The sequence below is a fragment of the Hoplias malabaricus genome, chromosome 11 (assembly GCF_029633855.1).
Source record: "Hoplias malabaricus isolate fHopMal1 chromosome 11, fHopMal1.hap1, whole genome shotgun sequence".
Taxonomy (NCBI): domain Eukaryota; kingdom Metazoa; phylum Chordata; class Actinopteri; order Characiformes; family Erythrinidae; genus Hoplias; species Hoplias malabaricus.
In genome coordinates, this window is record NC_089810.1 from 2,260,416 (window position 1) to 2,269,617 (window position 9,202).

The following is a 9,202-nucleotide window of genomic DNA, read 5'->3' on the forward strand; positions in this document are numbered from 1 at the left end:
TTGACACGTAGGGTATAATTTCGCGTTAACACGTTAAGTTTGTGTATTTCGTGAATCATGATGCTTTACTGCCACCAACTGGTGTATGGCGTTATTGCTGAAACAACATAAAGCCTTAACTTAAGAAAGCCACTCAACATCCCAATCCACATATGGTATATTGCCATCGGACGGGACCAGAGCGCTAGCGCGCGGCGCCCGTTAAATGATTTTTGCCGAGCCCGAGAGCGGGTCCAGTGCGCTCAGGGGAACACGCCACGAAGTTCCGCGCCCTCGCTGAGTCTCTACTCCTCACGTGGAAAGAGATATGAATAATCAAAGTTTGGGCCTTTTATCCGCAATTTTTCATCAGTCCACCAGGTGGCACATGGAATGTCCCAACACATGTATATTATATTGGGTTTGGGATGGGGTATTTCCGGCCTCCGAATATATTGGAAGTGGGATGGTTGTCCAATTGCTGTCAAATATATTGGAAGTGGGATGGTTGTCCAATTGCAATATATTCTGATGGTGTCAAATATATTGGAAGTGGGATGGTTGTCCAATGGCAATATATTCTGATGGTGTCAAATATATTGGAAGTGGGATGGTTGTCCTGATGGTGTCTAATATATTGGAAGTGGGATGGTTGTCCAATTGCAATATATTCTGATGGTGTCAAATATATTGGAAGAGGGATGGTTGTCCAATTGCAATATATTCTGATGGTGTCAAATATATTGGAAGTGGGATGGTTGTCCTGATGGTGTCTAATATATTGGAAGTGGGATGGTTGTCCAATTGCAATATATTCTGATGGTGTCAAATATATTGGAAGTGGGATGGTTGTCCAATTCCCATACATCCTGATGGTGTCAAATATATTGGAAGAGGGATGGTTGTCCAATTGCAATATATTCTGATGGTGTCAAATATATTGGAAGTGGGATGGTTGTCCTGATGGTGTCTAATATATTGGAAGTGGGATGGTTGTCCAATTGCAATATATTCTGATGGTGTCAAATATATTGGAAGTGGGATGGTTATCCTGATGGTGTCTAATATATTGGAAGTGGGATGGTTGTCCAATTGCAATATATTCTGATGGTGTCAAATATATTGGAAGTGGGATGGTTGTCCAATTCCCATACATCCTGATGGTGTCAAATATATTGTAAGTGGGATAGTTGTCCAATTCCCCTATATCCTGATGGTGTCAAATATATTGGAAATGAGATGGTTGTCCAATTACCATACATCCTTATGGCTTCAAATATATTGTAAGTGGGATGCTTGTTCAATTACCATATATATTGTGTCAAATATGTTCAAAGTGGGATGGTGTCCCATCACTACATATTGTCATCAGAGCACGTTTTAGGAAAACATAATTGTAATGTCTAAAAATACATTTAGCCATATATCCCATGACTCCCTGATCTCATATCTGTCTTTGGAGTTGTAAAATTCTACTGTCCAAAATCCATATATTTTTTTTGACTTGAATATATTGGAAGTAGGATTATCAGATCTCAGCTTCAGAACAACATAAGAGGTTTTTACAAACGGGTCTATCTTTGTCTGGGTCTATCTTACTCAGCGTGTGAGTTTGGAGAAGATTGGAGAGAATAAATATTTTCACTCAAAAAAACTAAAAGGGGTCCCCCTATGAGTTGTTTTTAAGTGAAAAAATTTATGTCCTCCAATCATCTCCAAACTCACACCCTGAGTTGATGACACTCAGACTTAGACGAAACTGGTCTTACTTTGAAGATATTTCACTCCTAAGCCAAGATCTGATAATCCAACTTCCAATATATTCCAGTCAAAAAAATATATGGGTTTTTGACAGTAGAATTTTACACTTCTAATTACAGAAAAAGGATCAGAGGGACTTGGGCTGTATGGAAACATGTATTTTTTTTAACTATATAAAATGTTTTCCCAAAATGTATAAGTCTTTACTTTAACCATCCCAATTGCAATATATTTGACACAAGTGTTATATATTATATTTAAGCAGTACATTTCTTCGTAGATGTCTTTCAGTAACTGTAAAACATTTATTTTAATTATTTGTAATTTGCTAAGACACATGGAAGACCTTTACATCCCGAGGTAGTGATAGCTTACAACCTGGTCTCACACCTACTTGTGATATAGTCACATATATAGGAGACTGCAATTCATGCTGAAAATATGCGATATGTCACGAATTGCAGATTACTATATCACGAGTAGGTGTGAGACCGGGCTGTAGCTTAACATTACTGGCTGATGTAACTTTGCTAACTGACAAAGCGACACATTTATGTTATGATTAAAACCAATATTTAACAAAAAATATATTCATTAAACACATGAAAAGTGTTGTATTCTAATCAAATGATATTTAAACTCCCGCACGAGTTATGCACAGGGGCCGTGTCTTCATTAATTCAGACTTATTATCCTGGATTTAAGTCCTTTATAGAGTATTTAGTTATTTTTTATAACGTCTCTTCCTTACACATGTAAACAATCGTACACACACAAAAATGCGTGTATTTGTATAACTAAAAATGTGAGTCTGTAAACAAGTTTTAGTCCCCACACCGAGATTATATCCATCTACACACAGACAAAGAGAGAGTCCACCAGTTTCGCTACACTACACTTTGTTTGGGTTTTTATGTACTGTTTCTAATTCTATATTTTTGTTGTGATATCAGTTATAATTGAATATGTATTTTGTCTCGTTCACCAGTGATATTTTTCAGTTACTGTAGTTAAAACAGCATTTAACTAATCCTTACATATTCATGATAGGATTTACATCACACACTGTAGCTGACACGAAAAATAAATCCTTTGTGAACGTAGTCCCTACGTTTCATCTGAATTATTCATAACATAGTGAGCGAAGCACTGACCTATGGCTACGTTGAGCCCTACGTGAGCAGTGTGAAGACAGCAATATTAGTAAGCTGATCCCCATAGCAACTGGAAGTTAATTTTTCACAATAAAAAACCTCTGGTGTTTAGTACCTTAAAATTTGTAAACATGCATATTATTATATAACTTCATTCATAACATGCTCTAAAGCTTTTCATAATTGTATATCAAACAAACATCACTATTCTCTCACACTATGTGTGTGACACATACTGAGATTTGACATTGATAAATTATGTGCATTCTTTTAATAGCATACTGCTAAACAATACAGTGTCAATACAAACCCATGGTGAAATTAACTTTCCAGATCCTCCTCTTTCTGTAAACGTATTGTATGTTTAACGATACATTAAGTTACTCATGTTTTATTTAATTATGTGTATCTACTTCTATATATAAATTAAGAGAGGATAAATCTCCTTCAAAATGAAATTGAACAAAAAATTCTGAATTAAAAAAGGGCTTTTTCAGCAGTTCAGTGGTGGTTGAAGTGAGGGGTTTATATATATATATATATATATATATATATATATATATATATATATATATGTGTGTGTGTGTGTGTGTGTGTGTGTGCTTTTAAACGTATTTATATATGTATAATGTTAATACAAAATCTCATAAAAAACATGGTCAAATCCAATACGCTTAGAGACCAACGACATTCCTTACACCTGGACCCCCATGACTACTGACGAAGAACACTCAGAAAAGTGACACTGAGCCTGCTGTGGGCCAACGCTGTTTTCTGACTGTGACTCTGAGCCGAGTGTAGTCAATTCACAAAAAACATTATAAGAACGCAGTACCAAAGCATGGCTCAATTTTGCATGTAGGTATTTGAGTATACACTAAGTAGGCTACAAGCTTATTGTTTTTATAATACACTTTATAAACTTGAATTCCTCTGTTTTTTTTTTTCATTTGTTTTAAATTATGCTCTAAACGTGTTGGATTCTCCGTGTTGACACGTAGCGTATAATTTCGTGTTAACACGTTAAGGTATTGACGCGTTATGAACGTGTTAACACGTTAAGTTTGTGTATTTCGTGAATCATGATGCTTTACTGCCACCTACTGGTGTATGGCGTTATTGCTGAAACAACATAAAGCCTTAACTTACCAAATAACGGAAACAATTCCAGTGTTTAATGTTCTGAACAATGTTTATGAGATTTTGTATAAACATTATACAAACATAATATTTATATAAACATAAATACGTTTAAAAGCGCACACAAACATATATATATATACCCCTCACTTCAACCACCACTGAATTTACTGCTGAAAAAAGCCCTTTTTTAATTCAGATTTTTTTGTTCAATATAATTTTGAAGGAGATTTATCCTATCTTAACATATATAAGTATGTGGCCACAAATGGGTCCACAATTCCATTTAGACCTAACAGGTGGTGGTGGGGTCTTAGTTCCGAAAAGCCATTTAGTGGACAAAATAGCAGTTGCTTACCTCTTCGTAGTACCACACCATCCCAATCCACATATATGATACGCCGCTTGGTGGACCTTATCGGCCTAGCGCGCGGCGCCCCCTAGACGATTTACTTTGCAGAGCCCGGGGTCGGGTCCTGGGCACACGTGGTGAGAGCTAAAAATCCTCAAAGTTTGGGCCTTTTACCCGCACTTTTGCATCAATCCACCAGGTGGCTCCCGGAACGTCCCGATTCCAATATATTCCATTACAGGCAAATATATTGGGATTGGGATGGCGTATATATTTATCATTCGTTGAAGTGTTTTGTAATGTTTTTAATACTTTTAACATGCCCAACATCCATAGACATTAACATTTTTAAAGTGTTGGCTACTTTGATAAGGCAACACAAACGTCCTTTCACAAAGTTTCCAACTATCTTTGATATATTTATAATGCCAGTAAACCGACAAACACGTAACCACAGTGAGCCAGCCTGTCCTTCTGAAACTCTTGTCCGAACGCCTTACTTTCAAATTTTCAAGTTAGCTAATGTTACTGCTGCATTACTTAAGGTGGAAGCGAAAAATTTAAAAGCTTCTGAGCGAACACCAGTCAGAATGTCAACACTAGAACTATCAGGATTTTCATATACCCCCTTTTTCTACCAGAGGCTGCCAAATGGCAGTGCTGGGGTAATTTGCAACCCATTAGGCCACCTTTTGTTATGTACATTAAGCCACTACTAGGTGCTAAAACGGGGGGATGGGTGATAGTGTGAACTGTGTTGACTGACAAAGCTCTGAGAGTCACAGCAGGCACAGACTTTCAGGAGTTTAGTTTAGGGCAACAGTCTCAACAAATAAAAAATATTTTGGTACTTTGGCAGTTTTCTCAGCTGCTGATAATTATTATTATAATCTTTCAAAAATATAATGAAATAATACTTGTTTATTTAGAATACACACAATAAAGAATTATTTAAGCTTTTTAGTTTATATTTGTTGATCTAATGCAGTATTATTTGATGTGAAACCTACAAAAACCTTGAGAAATATAAATAAAAAAATCAGTTAAGTAAAAATTGCTCAAAAATAGTATTTAAGTTTAATTTGAGTCATATTTACTTGTCAAGAAAAACACTTTGCCAATGGGGTGAGATATTTTGACTTAAAACAAGAAAAAATGTCCTGATAATATTCTTTTACTTGGGTTTTTAAATGTTTAAGTAAAAATGTCCTTTTTACAAGTAGCTGAGGGTTGTTTTTTGTATAAATTTATGTAAAAATATCTTTACCTATTGGCAGTTTTTCAAAAGACAAAAACTACTTAAAATAAGGTTACAACATATCAGAGCTATTTTGACTAATCAATATGCCACTTTTTGCACTGTGAAAACAATCCTACATTAGTACAAAGGAGGCAGTTTTTCAAAAGGCAAATTTACTTAAAATCTGAACTTTAGCTATTTTGACAAATCATCAGTGAGAAAACAATCCAAAATTAGTACAAAGGAGGCAGACTTGAGGTGTTTTGGAATTATAGTTCAAATAATGTCTTTGTGTGAGTTTTAGAGAAAGATGACTGCAGACACTGGAAAACTTGTTAATAAAGTGCATAAACTTTATATAATAAACTGCACCAAAGTAAATAGCCTATCTGGCTACATGCTGAGTGAAATAAAATAGAATAAACCTTTCTCACTATAGTACAATATTACAAATATACACGATGGAGGTAACTGAGATGGGTGTGTCAGTGTCAGTCAGGGTGTGTATTCCCTGCCACATACGCCAAGGGTCAGAGGAGGTAAAGTGCTCCTCAATCCAGAGTTTGTAGCAGTGCTTGGCTATAGCTATTAGTCTCTTCATATTGCCAGGAACTCCAGTGGGCGGTACAAAGGACGCTCGTACCCTGAGCGCTTCTATGCTGAGGGATGCCATGGTAAGAAATCTCAGACCACCAGTCTTGTTTTTTGCCCTTCTTTTGTACGCATTAGGTTTTTCCATTTATGTGCATCTGCTTTTGTTTTTTTTGTGAATCAGGACCGGCGTTTGTAGCAGTGCTTGGCTATAGCTATTCCTCTCCTCAGGTTAGCTCTGACCAAGCTGTATGCTTCCCTGCATCCTGATCTGAAGGCAGCATCTCTGGCTTTGAGCAGAGTGCGAACCTCTCTGTTCATCCAGGGCTTCTGATTAGGGAATGTTAATTATTATGGCAAACTTAAAATTAATGATTAAGTATCACCAGGAAGAAAGATCGACGCTCAAAGAATTCTTTGAGGAGAAGAGAGGAATAAGACAGACAGTCAAAGATTCTCTCTTATCTCTTGAATTTATTGAACAAATCCAAGCCATATATAGGACCCCAGTCACGTACACCATTATTAGATCATGTCTCGTTCCATCAACCCAAACATTCCCTTATTGGTGCCTCGTCATCTCCCTTTTATCTCCGTCCTCTTCGTATTGCCAGGAACTCCAGTGGGCGGTACAAGGACACTTGTACAAGCGCTTCTATGCTAAGGAATGTCATGTTAAGAAATCTTGGACCCTCGTCAACGTCAGAGAGGATCCCAGGCATGTCGCACCCCTTCTGCATAGGAGGTTATTTCGGGCGGGCCGAGCACAACGTGGGCATGGGCGTTTCCATCAGAGCGGTGACTCTGAAATCTCTTCTGGTAAGATTTCCTAAATTTTCTATGTTTGTTTGCTGGTTATAGCTGTTGTGATTTTGGAAGAGACACACTGCAAAAAGTACAATCTTGAAGTTAAAATTGCTCAAGAATATTATTCTATTTTAATTTGAGTAATTTTGACTTGTATTTTGACTTAAAACAAGACAAAATGTCCTGATACGATTCTTTTACTTTGGGTTTTAAAAAGTTTAAGTAAAAATGTCTTTTTTTACAACTAGCTGAGGGTTGTTTTTTTGTATAAATTTATTAAAAAATATCTTTACCTATTGGCAGTTTTTCAAAAGACAAAAACTACTTAAAATAAGGTTACAAAATATCAGAGCTATTTTGACTAATCAATATGCCACTTTTTGCACTGTGAAAACAATCCTACATTAGCACAAAGGAGGCATACTTCAGATGTTTTGGAATTATAATTCAAATACCATGTTTGTGTCAATTTCACATTATTTGAACCTTTCACTAATCAATTCTCAAACATATGGTCCTGTAGATGAGGAGACTTCACCACCTCCAGGAAAGAGAGGTCGCATGGAGACACACGGGTGGCTGACAGAGACGGCAAAAGATGGCACAGTGTGGCATGAAGCACATAGTTTATATTTCTGTAAAGTTTACATTTCTATTCATGAATACTTTTGTTAACATATTGTTGCATGCTTATTTAATCTTTCATTACTTCCTTTATTACTATTTCATTGTACAGGGAAACCAAGCAAAATGTTTCTTTCCTGTTCATATACCAATAAAACTACCTTGAATCTAAATGTCTGGTAATGTTGACTTTTTTTGTGGGTGGGGGTTCACCAACTTGCTGCAGAGAAGAGTGTGGAGTGCAGTAGAGTGTCTCCTTTCAAATGTAAAGGCCTCATTTACATAACACTGGAGGTGAGAAGAGCTGTTCACACCTGCCAAATGGCAGTTCTTTGGGATTTAAAGGTATAATTGCCAAATGGCAGCGGTTTGGTAGTTCTAGTGTTAAACAATACACCTGCATATAGTCAGCACAAAAAGATTGCTCACACATTAAAATCATGCCCAAGATAATGGAACAATGACGTTCAGAAGTAAGTTATAATCCAGCGTCAGGTAATTTAATGTGGAAGCGAAGAGTTGCAATACAACATTGAGCTTCTGGGCAACCTCAATGTTAAGAAATTAAAATTATACAAGCACATACAGGTGCTGGTCATAAAATTTGAATGTATGCAAGACATGGGTGTCAGCTGTCATGTTCCTTATGCCAAGCCACTCTTGAACAAGAGACAGCGTCAGGAAAAAGGACTGGACTGCTCCCGAGTGGTCCAAAGTTATGTTCCCTGATTAAAATAAATTAGATGAGATTAGATTCAACTTTATTGTCATTGTGCAGAGTACAAGTACAGGGCCAATGGAATGTAGTTAGCATCTAACCAGAAGTGCAATATATAACATTATTTACATAATTTACATAAAGTGCAGTAGTGATATGACATTGTGATTATGGAAGTTAAAGTAACCATATATACATATTGAAATATAAAATATGTAAGCAAAGTAACATTGTGTAGGTGATGAATTATGTACTGAAGGATGAATGAAATACAGCTTTACAGAAGGTGCAGTGAAATGATTGTGCAAGATTTATTTAAAGTGCCTGAATAGTGTTCATCCGGATAACAGCCTCAGGAAAAAATAACTTTTACGAAACCTGTTAGTGCGGGAAAAGAGGCTCCTGTAACGTCTGCCAGATGGTAAAAGGCTGAAAAGTCCATGATTTGGGTGTGTGACGTCCTTGACGATATTTCTTGCCCTGCCCAGGCAGCGTTTATGGTAGATGTCCTCGAAGGAACTTGAAACTGGACACCTGATCCACTGCAGTTCCGTTGATGTGAATGGGGGCGTGAGCTTGGTTCCTAGTCCGTCTGAGGTCCATGATGATCTCCTTTGTTTTGAGCGTGTTTAGTACCAGGTTATTCTTTTGGCACCACAAGGACAGATGCTGTACTTCATCCCGGTAGGGCGTTTCATTATTGTCTGTAATCAAGCCTATCACCATGGTGTCATCTGCGAATTTGACTACGGTGTTTGAACCATAGGCAGGTACACAGTCATGGGTGAAGAGAGAGTACAGAATCGGGCTAAGAACACAACCTTGTGAAACGCCAG